A 15238-nucleotide genomic window follows, 5' to 3' on the forward strand; every position below is an offset into this window, starting at 1 on the left:
CCGATTGACGCGCAAACCGCCAATGGGAAGTAGCTGGCCGGGAAAGTTTCCGTCAACACTGAAGGGCGAGCCAATGGGCAAGGCGGAGGGGTGGGATCGGCAGGGCTCTGAAGTTACTGTGTTCCCGCCCACGGCGGGTTTGTTTGTGTTGGTCGCCATGTTAGAAACAGGGCTGAGAAACATAATATGAAGCCAGGCCCGTCGCTGGAAATCAGCGGAGATTCACTGGCAGCTGCCTTAAACAGGTCGCGGGGGTTGTAGCAGAAGAGGAGTCATAGGTCGTGCCTGTCTTTTTGTATGCGGTGTAGGATGGAGGAGGGAACCCGCCCATCTACCGTTATGTAAACACATGGCAGTGTTTTGTTTATGTCTGCAGCTGATGTTTGAAGGGGTCAGTTTGGGGAAAACCTACTCATTTTGTGCTTTCAAAGGATAGCCATGTAAAACGATTATTTCACTATTGCCGTCAGATTCCATCTTGGGTAAATATCCAATTTATATTTACACGTGGTGTCTGTTTACAAGGAAGTTGGTAATGCACCAACTGAGGATTGTCTTGTAATTTTGTATAATGTATCCTTGGCACTGATTATTAATGTGGACCCACAGCGAACCTATTACTTATGATCAGAAGTTTTAAGAGAATAATCGTAATCCGTGTTTTTTTAAAATAAAAAAGCAAAGAAACCATCTCCTGAAGGTTTTCATTGGGACCACGCCCCCTTAGTAGGAAAGCGTGTATGCGTGCTGCTTATCCTGTGGCCTCCTATTCTACAGAAATATCTACAAACTTGGAAGTTGGTACTTTTGGTCCGTCTTAAAAAAAGTATATTGAAGCACAATTAAAAACATACGCCTTCAATGTTTAAGACGATCTGGGAAGGAGAATGTTCTGTAAAACCCTTTATTTTTGCTCCAAACCATTAAGTCATTCATTTGTTCAAAGTAGAATAACGGACTTAGGTTTTCCTGTTTACCTTCTGTGGTACTTGTAGTGGCTGAGCTAGATTTTAACTGATGCAGGTAGAAGATTGTTTTACTTTATTAATATTGTAGACAGATTTCTGTTTCTTAGTCCTAACTCGATAAATATCTCTAGCAAATCTCCAAATCCAAAGTTTAGTTTATCGACAGCAAATCAAACGACTGTTGCCTTGGCTGGTTTACAAGCTTTGAATTTTATATGTATTTTTCTTTTTAGTGAACTGTAGTGGATGAATCTACTAGCATGTGGGAAGACTATGCTTCATTAAGAAATGCTTTGAAGTGTTTTAACCTAAACTTTAGTTTATAATATTTAACGTCAGAATATTATTATACTGAAATACATGTGGCTCAGGGAGCGAATAGGGTCAAAATATTGCAAGCATCTTGTTTTAATGAAATGACAAACAGTTAAGCATTTATCTTTATCTAATCTGAATGTTGACTGTAGCAAGCAGCAATGGGTTTAGGTGATTTTGAATTTGATATATTTAGCTGAAATAAAATCTCAGAATCTTCCCATAAAGGTCTTGTGTGAACATGAATGATATTTAATGTGCACATGTTTCCATATTTTCTTGTAACAAGGGATCCATCAAATCTGTGCTGACTCACAGAACAGTCCCATTCTCTAACTAATAAACTTCATCTGCACACTAGTGACCAATTAATCCATCAGCCTGCATGCTGGACTGAGGCAGGAAACCTATGTGAAATCAGAGAGGATGTATAAACTCCACACAGACAGCATTGGAAAGTCGGGATACAACCCAATTAACTGGAGCTGTGTGGCATCAGCCCTACGATAGTCATACCATTGTGACATCTAATGATGCTAAAATCCTAATATTTGAGAAAGTAAATTTCCCCTTTTGTAAGTCATATAGTTTCTGTCTGTGAGCTTAAATCAGCATGCGTTACTAAGTTATATACATTATATGTTCCTGGTGTCAAACAGATGTAAAATTAGCTGATCTTTAAGGCTATTCCAGTACTCCTGGGGAGGTAAAGTATATCCTTTAATGATTGCTGTTATTTATGAACTCATTGGGTGGACGTAGGAAGGAGAGACCATTGAGCCTGAATATCTGTTTTTCCAATAACCTCTTTCCCAGGTCTAAATTCTTGCCCAAAGAGAAAACACAGCCAGTTTAATGTTTCTACCAACAGCAGAATATTGTGTTCAGATCTGGCTTCTCAATTAAGGAAGAATATATTTGCAGTGAGGGAGTTCACCAAGTGAACTCCAGATACTGGGTTTGTCATGTGAAGTAGGGTTAAGCACATTGAGCCAATGCTGTCTTCAGTTTAGAGTAGTGAGAGGTGATCTCATTAAAAACAGATTTGGTATTGGTATTTTCTGTGGTTGAAGTGCCTTTTAACAGGGTCACAGTTACCACCATATTAGACAGTGATGAGAAGAAATTTATTCATCCAGTGGGCAAAGAAACTTCCAATTGTCATCACTATTGTCTCACCAATGTAGAATTTAGGGCTAGGATGATTAGAGGCTGTTGGCAAACAAATTTCACTGGTATCTTACTTGCATGTGGTAAATAGTGAATGAATTTGATTTTCTGACTGGAAAACGAACTTGGGAAACAGGATAGGTGTGTATTGAGAAGCTTTGCCACTTCTCTTGCACCAATTTTTTTTTAACCCATGTTTGGAACTGTGTAGTCTTGGGCTTGTTTTGTAGAGACTTGCATGATTTTAAGTAATTATTGTAGCTTTCACTTCAGCTTATTTCCATCACATATATCAAATGATAAGCCTGCTTGGCAAAGGTGAGGTAATAATAAAATGATAATAAAATAAGGTAATAAGTGCAACATTATAAAGTAAATAGATATAATTTTAATTGGTCTCTGTTTTTTTCAAGTGAGACCCAATACAGCTTTATCTTACAGTGGTGATGTTGGGATTGACAATTACAAAAGATAATAACTTGTCCAATTCTTTTCTGAAAACAAATCTTAACGTTTGTTTCATCAGTTTATTGAATATACTGTGTGTTATATTCTCAGAAATAAACTTGCACTACTGCTGAATGAGATTCTGAGAATATCACTCCATAAGTAATGGAAATTTGTGCTTACTTCTATTTCCTGGTATTTAACTAAGCAGAATTGTTATACATTTCAGTGTATAGCATTTTATCTTACTTTGAAGATTAAAATAAACTAAATGTTTCAGCTGCAACAGATTGTCACATCTATGACTCAATGCTTTTAATGTTAGAAATTTGGAATAAGCTCGCATAAAGAAAAGTACTCTGGTTGTATTATTATAAGTTGAGTTTATTGATAAAATATTTTATAATACGAGCATTAAAATGTATAAGATTCTGAGAGAATAAAGAGGCTGTTTCCATTAACGGGTGCTTTGAGCTAGCAAGCATTGCTCAAGTTAGGAGGTCAAGCATTTAGGACTCAAAAAGGAATTTCTTCACACTGAGTGTGAACTCTTCAGAACTCTGCTTCTGATGTTTGTGCATTCCCAGTTGTGTATGTTTGGACAATTCTTGGGAGAAAGGTGAAAATTAGCTTGGAGATTGGAAGCGAAGGATAATGGTTGAAGTTGTTGTTCTGACCAAAAGGCTGTTCCTGGTTGGCTGCACAGATTTTTTAAAATTATATTTATTAATGATTTAGACTTAAATGTAGAGAGCAAAATAAGGAAGTTTGATGTTGCAGAAATTCTCCATGCATTTGACAGGGGAAAAGATTTATACTTGAATATGCTAATACATGCCAGAACAGTTGTAAAGTTGCAAATAAATGTTAAATCAGAAGAGTGTGAGTTACAGATGCAGCAAGCAAGGGATTATGATAATACACCTAAAGTCTTTCACACCTTTGTGTGTATGTCTGCAAATCCTTGAAGGTAGCAGAATAATTTGATGAGGTGCATGAGAAAGCACAGGGAATAGTTATTAGATCAGGTATAGAATATAAGAGCATAATGGTTATGCTATAGATATTACATAATACTTGTTCTGCCACAGTTTGCTATTAAGAACAATTTTGGCTACCATATGCATGATTTCATGAGAAAAGGTGTAGATGTGAATTGAGGATATTGCCAAGAGTGCAAAATTTTAGCCTTGAGGAAAGTTTGGGCAGAGTAGACTGAGCAGGGACTTAATTGCAGTATTTAATATAAGACCATAAGACAAAGGAGCAGAAGTCGGCCATTCGGCCCATCGAGTCTGCTCCGCCATTTCATCTTCAGCTGATCCAATCTCCCTTTAGTCCCATTCCCCCACCTTCTCACCATAACCTTTGATGCCCTGACTACTCAGATACCTATCAATCTCTGCCTTAAATACACCCAATGACTTGGCCTCCACTGCCGCCCGTGGCAACAAATTCCATAGATTCACCACCATTCACCAAAATTTTTTTTTTCACATCTCTGTTCTGAATGGGCGCCTTGCAATCCTCAAGTCATGTCCTCTCGTACTAGACTCCCCCACCATGGGAAACAACTTTGCCACATTCACTCTGTTCATGCCTTTCAACATTCAAAATGTTTCTATGAGGTTCCCCCCCCCCCCCCCATTCTTCTAAACTTCAAGGAGTACAGTCCAAGAGCGGTCAAACGTTCCTCATGTTAACCCTTTCATTCCCGGAATCATTCTAGTGAATATTCTCTGAACCCTCTCCAACATCAGCACATCCTTTCTTAAATAAGGAGCCCAAATCTGCATAAAGTATTCCAAGTGAAGTCTTTCCAGTGCCTTATAGAGCCTCAACATCATATCCCTGATTCTATACTCTATTCCTCTAGAAATGAATGCCAACATTGCATTCACCTTCTTCACCACTGACTCAACCTGGAGGTTAACCTTAAGGGTATCCTGCACGAGGACTCCCAAGTCCCGTTGCATCTCAGAACTTTGAATTCTCTCCCCATTTAAATAATAGTCTGCCCGTTTATTTCTTCTACCAAAGTGCATGACCATGCACTTTCCAACATTGTATTTCATGCTGTGCCACTGCTAAAATGTTTTCAACATTTTCTGTTTCAATGTATAATACAGGCAACTGAAATCACTGTGGGGTTTATATTTGGTATTAATAGAGAGAGTGGCTATGATAGACCAGAAAATTGCCATGTGTGCTTCTGTCACTAAGGTTCCTATCTTAACTTCATAGATTTAAAAATGGTTTATGTTAAAAATCAAACTTAAAGCTGATATTTAAATGACAAGACTTTCTGTGCGACTACAATTTAGAAGTGCTATTTTAAGACTTGCTTTAGTTATACACAACAGCCAATATCCTCCCTCCCCTCAAAATAATGCTAAAAGGCTTCTGAGAAAAGGCTGAGTTTGGGGTTTGAATTCCAACCTTGGTTAAGTCTGCCTTTAGTATAAAATGGTAGCCTAATAAAGAGTTAAAGGCCATGCCAGGTGATTGTATTCTAAGGGTCATAAAAATTTTGGTTGGTGATTCCAATAGCTGCTAAACTTCAAGAAGGTAGCTTCAAGCAATTTTGTTGAGTAGTTCTGTAACCAATGACATATCTATACTACAGCAGCTAAATAGCTGTTGAGTTATTTGAAAGTTTTGTGGTGATTTGCAGCCATGTTTGCTTGAATCTGGGAATTCAGTGGGAAGGTATGCAATGCTGTACTTTTCCCCTTGGGATTCTGAGGATTTCTGCTAAAGAATGCTGTGATGATGTACGTTACTAAAAGTTATTGGAATCTACAGGAGAAATTGAGTAGCTACCTTGGGGATCCCCCTTGATATGAATGAAGAATGGGAGGAGATAAGATCAGTTAGAGGGACATTAGCTGTTATTGGAATGACCACGAGGAGAGCTTTGCATAGAAAGCCCTTTCAATCCATAGGTTTTTTTTATCCTTTATTCTCATAACCCATGATCCCTGGATGTTGAGACTCTTTTTGAAAAAGGTCGTGGTAGAGTTCTGCGGCCAATAGGAGGAAGAATCACATTTTCACAGTACATATAGTACTGTAATCCCTGTGACAATCCTGATCAGAGAAACATTTACACTTTATTCTGTTGGAAACTTCCATGCTATCACAAAATATCAAATCACATAGCATCTCCATCTGATTCTCCCTAAGTGTGGATCTCAGTGCTTGTATTCTCCAACGATAAATAGGAAAGATCAGCAGCAAAAAGTTTTAGATATCACTAAGTTTGTGGGTTTCTATGTAATTGACAAAGCCATTGACTGTATGCTTGTGCCCATCTGAGTCCTTCATGTAAATTCTGAGGTATAGTGAAGCAGGAATGAATTCCATTGCTTTCAACATGAAAAAAATACAGTTTAAATGTGCTCAGCGGCTTATCTTTTAATAGCGTAGATTCTGAGGCCATCAATCTCAATTTCCCTCTTCTATTTTTTCACCCCTCTGCCACTCTCCAGAAAGTTCCACATATAGTACATTTACAGTCACATCAGCTATCAGATTATCTTCATCTTGTTCACGCTTTTTGCTTTTCTAAATGTAATTTTTCTTTATTGCAGTGGTTTTGGTTGACTGTGGCTTTTTACTTTAACAGACGCATTCAATATGTCCTTTTTTGCCACAGCATTGGCAATATATATCGTTATACTGGTATTCTTTTGCTGAATGCCCAGTTTTGCTACAACGGTAACATTGAATGCCAATAGTTGTCTTATTCTTAAATCAGTAGAAACTTCATGAACTTGGGAAGATGCGCTTAGTATCTGTGCTTCTTTAGCTGCCATCTCTATATATGTATTAATATCATTTGCCTTCTGTAATGTTAGTGTGTCATCTGTAAGCAAACATTTCTGAACTGCCTCACTACACAGACAACATATGAGCCTATCATGTAACGTTATTCAGTGACTACCCAAAATCACAGTGCTCAGATAACTGCTTCAGCACCACCACAAACTGCAGTAGACTCTCCTTCCTCTTGATTAGTTTGATGAAATCTAAACCTCTCAGCAAAGGTCAAAGGTTTAGGTGATTAGTGGTCCTTTCTTTCTTTCTTTTCAAATCTTTTTATTAATTTTAAGAAAAACGTAAGTAAAATATGTACAAAACATTTGAGAGTACACAATTAATAGATTAATTAACAATCAGATATGTATTATTCAATATATAAAGTCTCCCAAACTCATAGTATTAATGTAAAGGAAAATTAGTGGTCCTTTAAGACTTCAGTTGTCCTCTTATCAGGCTTTGCAGGTTGCACTAGACTACATACTAAATTAAGTGTTTTTGGACCCACCATAGTGAGAAAAGTTGGAACATGAATATCATCTCAAATTTGATTTGCTAGTGCAAAATATTCAAATCTTTCAGTTTATGAACTCCATTGCTCTGTCCTTTTTTCATACAGCCTCATACTTCCAAGCATTGTTGCCAATTTCAAACACAATCATGTTCCAGCAATGTTAATTAGTCTTATCTAGCCTTCCTCAACCTTTGTGTCCCGGAAAAACACTTGAAATAATTTTCAGGTCTCAGGGAATCCCTGCATAAATATTATATCTACAGTTCATGGTATGTTAGCATGATCAGTAAGTTGTAGATATAATAATCCTAAAATAATTGTCAATGCTCTTTTGAGTAGAGAATGATTTCTACATTTCTTGAAAAAACAGTTAGGCTTAGCTTACCTTTCTTGAAATTAATCTCTTTTCCCTCATAAGTTTTAAAAACTCATAAAGGCAAACAATAAATTTCTTAATGCTGAGTCAAACCTGAGATAAGCACACAAGGATTTCACCTTTAACTGAAATGAGACGATTTCTATCCTTGCTCTTGACACTTGTTAAACAAGAAAAAGCTTACTCACACATGTAAGAAGTTGAAAACTACTGCAGCAAAATGTTCATTGCTTTCCTATGAAAGGCAGGATACTCTCATAGAAATCCAGAACTTGTCCAGGGCTAGGTCAGTAACTCTCATCTTGATGGCATGATCAGAGTGCAGCTTACAAAGTTCTTCCGCTTCTCTCAAAGTCAAGTTCTCAGGCTGAACAGAAGATTCAGAGAATGGGTCCCTCACTCAGTTGTACACTTGCGCTGAAAAGGAGGAGAATTAATGTTCAATTTTGTTCTGCAGTTTTCCAGTTGTTTTTCAATAAGACTCGAGACTTTCTGATACCCTGCCTCACTCTCAAGCCCAAACAACAGTGGAAACATTTCAAGATTTCCTTTTGCAACATGGTATTTCCAAAGATTCAGTTTCCTTTTAAATCCAAGAATCTTGTCACTTGAAGTCAAAACATTTTCTCCAGGGTCTTGGAGAGACTTATTTAGCTGGTTCATGTGATGAAAAATGTCTGATATGTAGGCTAGTTTCTGCAGCCATGCTTCATCTTTAAAGCACTTAGCAAAATCTGGCCTACTATTTTCTTGTAAGTACTCCTGCAATTCAGATTTCAGCTCAAACACCCTGTTGAGAACTCCTGCGAAGCCACTGTATGTAGCAGGAGGTTGCCGCTCTTTGTCCAGGTTTTCACACAGTCTTTTAAATGTTCTTGAGTGAACTACTAAATAACTTGCTTCCCAAGTCTTTTTACTGACTGTGCTTTATTTTCAAAAGCTTTAATCTGTTTGTTTTGAGATTCCAATTGTCGTTTGAAATAATCAGCACTTTTGCATGTCATATGGCTATGACCTGCCTTTTCCCCATTAACCTTAATTCCCTTATTATGTAAAGACCTATCTAACTGTTTCTTAAATATATTTAGTGAGGAAGTCTCAACTGCTTCCCTTGGGCAGAGAATTCCACAGATTCATCACTCTCTGGGAAAAACAGTTTCTCCTCATCTCCATCCTAAATCTTCTCCCCTGAATCTTGAGGCAATGTCCCCTAGTTCTAGTCTCACCTACCAATGGAAACAACTTTCCTACTTCTATCTTATCTATCCCTTTCAAAATTTTGTATGTTTCTATAAGATCCCCTCTCATTCTTCTGAACTCCAGAGAGTATAGTCCCAGGCGACTCAATCTCGCTTCATAGATTAACCCCCTCATCCCTGGAATCAACCTATTGAACCTCCTCTGCAATGCCTCCAAAGCCAGTATATCCTTCTTCAAGTATGGAGACCAGAACTGCACACAGTACTCCAAGTGTGGCCTCACCAGTACCCTGTATAGTTGCAGCATGACCTCCCTGCTCTTGAATTTAGTCCCTCTAGCAATGAAGGCCAGTGTTCCTTTTGCCTTCTTAATAACCTGTCGTACCTGTAAGAAGCTTTTTGTGATTCATGAACAAGCACTCCCAAGTCCCTCTGCACAACAGCATGCTGCAATCTTTCACCATTTAAATAATAATCTGCTCATCTCTTATTCCCTCCAAAGTGCATGATCTCGCATTTACCAATGTTGTATTCCATCTGCCAGACCTTGGCCCACTCACTTAACCTATCTATATCCCTCTGCAGACTCTCCACATCCTCTGTACAATTTGCTTTTCCACTCAGTTTAGCGTCATCAGCAAATTTTGCTATGCTACACTCAGTCCCCTCTTCCAAATCATCAATGTAAATAGTAAACAACTGTGCACTCAGCACCGACCCCTGTGCCACACCACTCACCACTGACTGCCAACTGGAGAAATACCCATTTATACCAGTTATCTGCCTTCTATTGGTTAACCAATCCACTACCCATGCCAATACACTTCCTCCGACTCCATGCATCCGTATCTTATTTATCAGTCTCTTGTGCAGCACCTTATCGAACGCCTTCTGGAAATCCAAGTATACAACATCCACCTGTTTCCCTCATTATGTCCTCAAAGAACTCCAGTGTTTGTCAAACAGGATCTGCCCTTTCTGAATCCATGCTGCATCTGTCTAATGGAACCACTCCTTTCTAAATGTTTCGCTATTTCTTCCTTAATGACAGCTTCAAGCATTTTCCCAACTACGGATGTTAAGCTAACTGGCCTATTGTTGCCTGTCTTTTCTCACACCTCCTCTTCAAAAATCGCCACACTGGACCATCTTTAGAATGAAAATTTCCCTCCAATTTTCTACTACACTGCTAGTTTGTTCACTCCCGTACGTCAGTCAGCAGCACATAAGGGAAAGTAGGGGGAGGTAATTGGGGAAGGAGAGGCTGACGTCACAGCCCAAGTTGAGCGAGTCCATTCAATGCTTGAAAACCATCCACTGTGAGTGCTAGCATTGTGTATTGTGCAAGTTCAAAAAACAATGTTTTTTAAAAAAAAAAATCTGCATCTCTTGCGGAACGCCTAGCAACTTCTCACAGAACCCTAGGGTTCCATGTAACTCTGGTCTTATCTGTCTTTCTATCCCTTGTTACGAACCCCGTAACTGGGTGTCTTACCAGCAAAGATAGGAGTATCCGTTGAAGTCTGATGATACTATTTTTAACAGTATTTATTAGTAAAAATACACAAAAATAATATCAGTGCAAATATACAGATAATATACGTCATCAATACTAAACCTAAACGTGCGGGTATAAAAAGAATCAATAAGAAATAAGCTCTATCGTTGTCTAGGGGATAATGAATTGTCCGATGGAAATCTAAAGTTCAGTTCAGTTCATACAGGCTGCAGTCGTCGTTGATCACTGTGTTGCAATTGTTGGAGAGAGAGAGAGAAAAAAAACTTGCCAACTTTCCGATTACGATCTTGATCCGTATCCATCCTTTAGCTAGACCGTTCCGTGGAGGACTCGTCACCCAGGCAAGAGTGGACACACACACAAGCCCCCACCGGTCTTGTAGCGTCTCTCCTAGTGCGTCTGAGGGGTGTTCCCCAGACCCTCCTTTTATCCCCACTCACGGGGTCTCAGATGTCAATCAGGTTGGGATGATGCAATCCCTCAACCAGACCACTCTGGTTGCCCCCTGAGGGGTTTCAATGAATAGAACAGTACTCAATACACAATTCCTCCTTCAAAAGACAATAGCAGTAATCTCTCTCTTTGTCAATAGGAGACATTCCACCTTTGTGTATTCTGGTGTTGTCTCGCTCTCATTACTGACATGCTGTATATCTCTCTCATTTCCTGGGTATCAGACCCGAAATAATAGCGATTTTGCGATTCTCAAAAAAGGTGGGGGGGGCGGGCATTGGCGATTCTGTACCCTTCTGCCTATCAGAGTTGCTTCTCATTCGTAACACCCTCTTCTTTGTTTTATTTAACCATTGCATTCTCATTCTCTCCCCTTGGATTTTTCACTCGCCATGCTTACTGTGGCATGCAGTGTTGTCTTTTTGCTACCCCACGTTACACAGCGGTACACCACTGACGTTGCCCACTGACTTCCTTGCAGAAGGGTAATAAATACCTTGTGAGGACTTGTCACCTCTTCACCAGTAGTTATGTTTGTGGTACTGTGAAGCCAGGTGGTTGTGAATAACACACTGGAGAGATGAGGAACAAATGTGCAGCTTTTTAATTTGCTTGTAAGTCATCTACCTAGAATGCCCTCTCTCATTACATTCAGTATATAACATACAAGGAAGCTTGATAGCAACCCATAAGGGTCAAAATATACATAACACCAGCATTAATTGTTTCACAGGACTAACAATAAGAATTTTGAATAGTAAGAGAATGCTTGTTCTCAGAATCAATGCTTGTTGTCAACTAATTTAAGAGCTTTTGCGTTCTCCAGCAGAATTTGAGTCTGTATTGCAAAACATCATTCCTTCCATAATTGAAGATCCATTAAAAAGGACTCTAATGACATTATTTCAGCTCATTCATCATTAAGCTCACACCTAAAAGGCCCACCAGTTTCTTTACTATTCAGTTACTTTCATCATTCTTAGCTGCCTTGGTTCATAACCATGGTGATCATCCAGTGCTTGTCTTGTCTACTTTGATGCTTCTGTATAGTTGGGTAAGTGGCTGCTATAATACCTAACAGTATATACCTCCAACAATGCCCTCAAGGCTTTGAGTTAGTCCTGTCTCTTGATGCTCCCTATAAGTAGCTTGATGTGCTTAACTTAACAATTGTAATGGCAATGTGGAATGGTGTGCCCAGTTCAAGGGATGTTATAATTTCCCATAATAATATACTAGAAATAGTGGGAACCAATGTTCAATGAGAACTTAATAATAAATAGAAGTAAACTACCATGTTATTAGTGTGGTGAACTTGTATCCCAAGACTAAAAGAGTTCACTTAAGATATAGAAGATGCGTAATACAATGTTACAGTTTTGTAGATTATGAAAAAGTCTCAGTAGATCAGAAGGTAAGTTTTATTTATTTAAAAAAAGTGGAAAATAGAACGACAGGGATGGTGTACTAATTAACCTGATATTTGTTGTCAGTAAAATTCTAGAATCCATTCTTAAGGCAGTAGTAATATGATACTTAGAAAAACATCCAAAAGTAAAATGGTTCAGGTGCTGGGAATGTGAAATTTAAAAAATGGTGAATACAATATTGAAATTTAGCAGATCAAGAGATCAAAGTAGAGTTAAAGTTTCACATTAATGAAGTGTCATCAACCTGACTAGCTAATTTTAATTTTCTCTGTACAGATGCTGCTTGACTTGTGTATTTCCACTATTTAGTTTTTACTTAAATCATAATCTCTTGTGCAGAGTCAGCATGTTTATTGTGAAAGGGATATCATGTTTGTTATATCTTTCTTTTGGCATTCTTTCTATATACAGGCTGTAATCATTTTTATATTAATGAGTATTTTTTTATCAGTCTGTAAACAGGATAGTGTAACCATGGTGTTAATTCAGTGACGACATACTGTAGATGCAGGTGCTTCCTTTGTCAATAAACGTACATAAAACTTTCTACCAGTAGATGGCACTGCAGTGCTTTCCATTTCATAAGTGAATTGCAATGCCTGTAGTAATTTCCATATACAGGTTAAGTACCCCTTAGCCAAAATCACAAAATACAAAATTTTATTGAGACATGACATCACAAATGGAAAATTCCACATGGCACTGGGAAGGTTCCCAGGTGATGCGCAGATCTCTGTGCACCACAGACATTTCTGAAAAATGACCACGCATATGTAATGAACAGAAATTAAATAGAAAAATACCACATAAAGCGAAAAATGAAGATTGCAATCATGTATTGAAAAGTGGATTCATCAGTGTCAGAGTGAACGTATGCCATTCAATGATATGAAATGAGCAAAGATCTAGCATGACAAACTGAAAATTATAGTTAATTGTGAATATTTAGCAAGCTGGTTGCAGAAATTTTAAGGAAAGACGTGGCATGAAATTTTTTAAAGATTTGTGATGATAAAGTGTCTGCTGATCACAGAGTAGCAGAGAAATTCATTGATGAATTTGCCGAGATTGTTGCTAAAGATGTGGCCTGCAACTTTTGGGTTCCTGGATCGGCTGCAGTGATGACTGCCTTTGGCTATGGAGTTGCTTTTGTGAACTTCAGTTGTGAATGTTATTTGCTTACTTTTATTGTTTGCATAATTTGTTTTTCTGCACATTGGATGTTTGATGGTCTTTTTTTGAATGTGTTTGATTCGGTTTCTTTTGTTTTGTAACTGCCTGTAAGGAGACAAATCTCAAGGTTGTATATAGGATACTTACTTTGATAATGTACTTTGAACTTTGAACTTGGATGAAAATCTGACACTTTGAACGCTGCATCAGTATGTATGTGTGATGAACAAGTGTAAGACAAAGACAGCTTACTAGCACATAAATTCAAAGTCTGAAATCATGGTGATCCTTTCTCTTTATGTATTCCAAAATCCAGAAATACAGTATCCAAAATCCAAAACTCATTTGACCCCAAGTGTTTCGAATATGGGGTACTCAACCTGAATTTGCTCAACTTGTTTACATTTCTTAAATTAAAATTGAAGTTATGTTATTCTTTGCAAATACAGTGGATTCCAATTAGCTGAAGTTTCATGGAAAAAGTTAAAAAGGTATTAAAAATACAAACTGAGTAACAAATTATGCATTTAAATGAAATATAGAACAAATTAGAACATTACTAATAGTACTACAGTACCATAAAACTTTATTATTTCCTAATAGTTATCGATGGGGGAATTCATCCAGTGTACACAATGAACAAAATCAGTGCAGGCACCTTGTGCAGGTAGTGGGCTGCCTTAATACAATACAATCATTGGAAGTACTTTCAATGCATCCTCCAAAGCTTCATTTTCATTGTAACATTCAAAATGAGCTTCAAATTGTTTGTAGTCCTTAACTTGTTGAAGTAGTGAAATAATTTCATTTTCACTCCTGGCCAAATCTGGCATCTCTAAGCCTGAATCCTTGAAACCGCAGTGAGCAAATCAGTTAAGAATTGTCTTCCTGCTTATTCCTCGCCGACTATCAATAACAAGAATCACTGTTTCTGTACACAAACACGGAACGGATACTGTTATTACTAAAACTATTTAAGGATAGCATAATGTAACAGCCACACTAGAGCACATGACTGGCACTAGTTATAACCTGTTCGGCAAGTCTTCTGCCCCGTTTGAGTAGCATAGTGTCCCAAATAAACAGAAAATCAAGGAAGTTGTCTTTATTCATTTTTGATCTTAAGCGTTGTCCCAAAAAAGTGGCTGCCCTGATTAACTGATGGCGAAACTAACTGGAATCCACTGTGTTGTCTTTCTATCTAGTTCATGCTGTAGTCCTGTGTATTTTGACTTTAAATTGTAGTACAGGATTATTGCCATTTCAGTTATGACTTTTCTGCTCCAAATTATGAATATAAAATTTAGCTCTGAACCTGATTTTGATCTTTGATGATTAGTTTTACGAAGTTTGTTTTCACTCAATATCTTCAGATATTCCTCTGAATGAATTGCTCTCAATTGACTGGTCTAGTTGATTGCTTCACAGATATAGATCAGTCCCATCTTATTTTCCATCTACTCTGTTGGCAGCCTGTGTCTCCAACTGTATTTCCCTTAATTGAAATTGCAATTGTTAATTTTCCCAGTTATCCCATTTGACTGAAGGGACCAATATACATTTACCAGTTTACCAATGACCCAGAATTTGAAGGAATGAATAGTGATGAGGATACAAAGAGACTTCAAAAGGATATAGACACATTAACCAAGTGGACAGTGATGTGATAACTGGAGTACAATGTGAAAAATGTGATTTATCCACTTCACTGGAAAAAAATGCCTTGTGTTTTTTAAATGTCAAGAAACTGGAAATTATTGATGTTCAAAAGGTACCTGTGTAACACTTGCCCAACAGGCTGGTATATGTTTAGGGGAAAAAAGTCCAGCCACTCACTAACCCCGCCTCCTGT

At 37.9% G+C, this 15238-nt stretch overlaps 1 protein-coding gene across 5 annotated transcripts in view; it reads left to right on the plus strand.

Annotated features, from left to right (window-relative positions):
• Window positions 1-15238, plus strand: part of crebrf (creb3 regulatory factor) — a 57359-nt gene that overhangs the window by 268 nt on the left and 41853 nt on the right. Inside the window, exon 1 of one of the 5 annotated variants that reach the window (XM_073067705.1) lies at window positions 463-482. The exons of the other annotated variants lie outside the window; for them this stretch is intronic. The gene's annotated coding sequence lies outside the window, so the exon portion shown is untranslated. Of the gene's footprint in view, window positions 1-462; window positions 483-15238 lie in introns of those variants that run through there. 5 annotated transcript variants of the gene reach the window in all.

The sequence above is a fragment of the Hemitrygon akajei genome, chromosome 15, assembly GCF_048418815.1.
Source record: "Hemitrygon akajei chromosome 15, sHemAka1.3, whole genome shotgun sequence".
In the NCBI taxonomy this organism is placed as follows: domain Eukaryota; kingdom Metazoa; phylum Chordata; class Chondrichthyes; order Myliobatiformes; family Dasyatidae; genus Hemitrygon; species Hemitrygon akajei.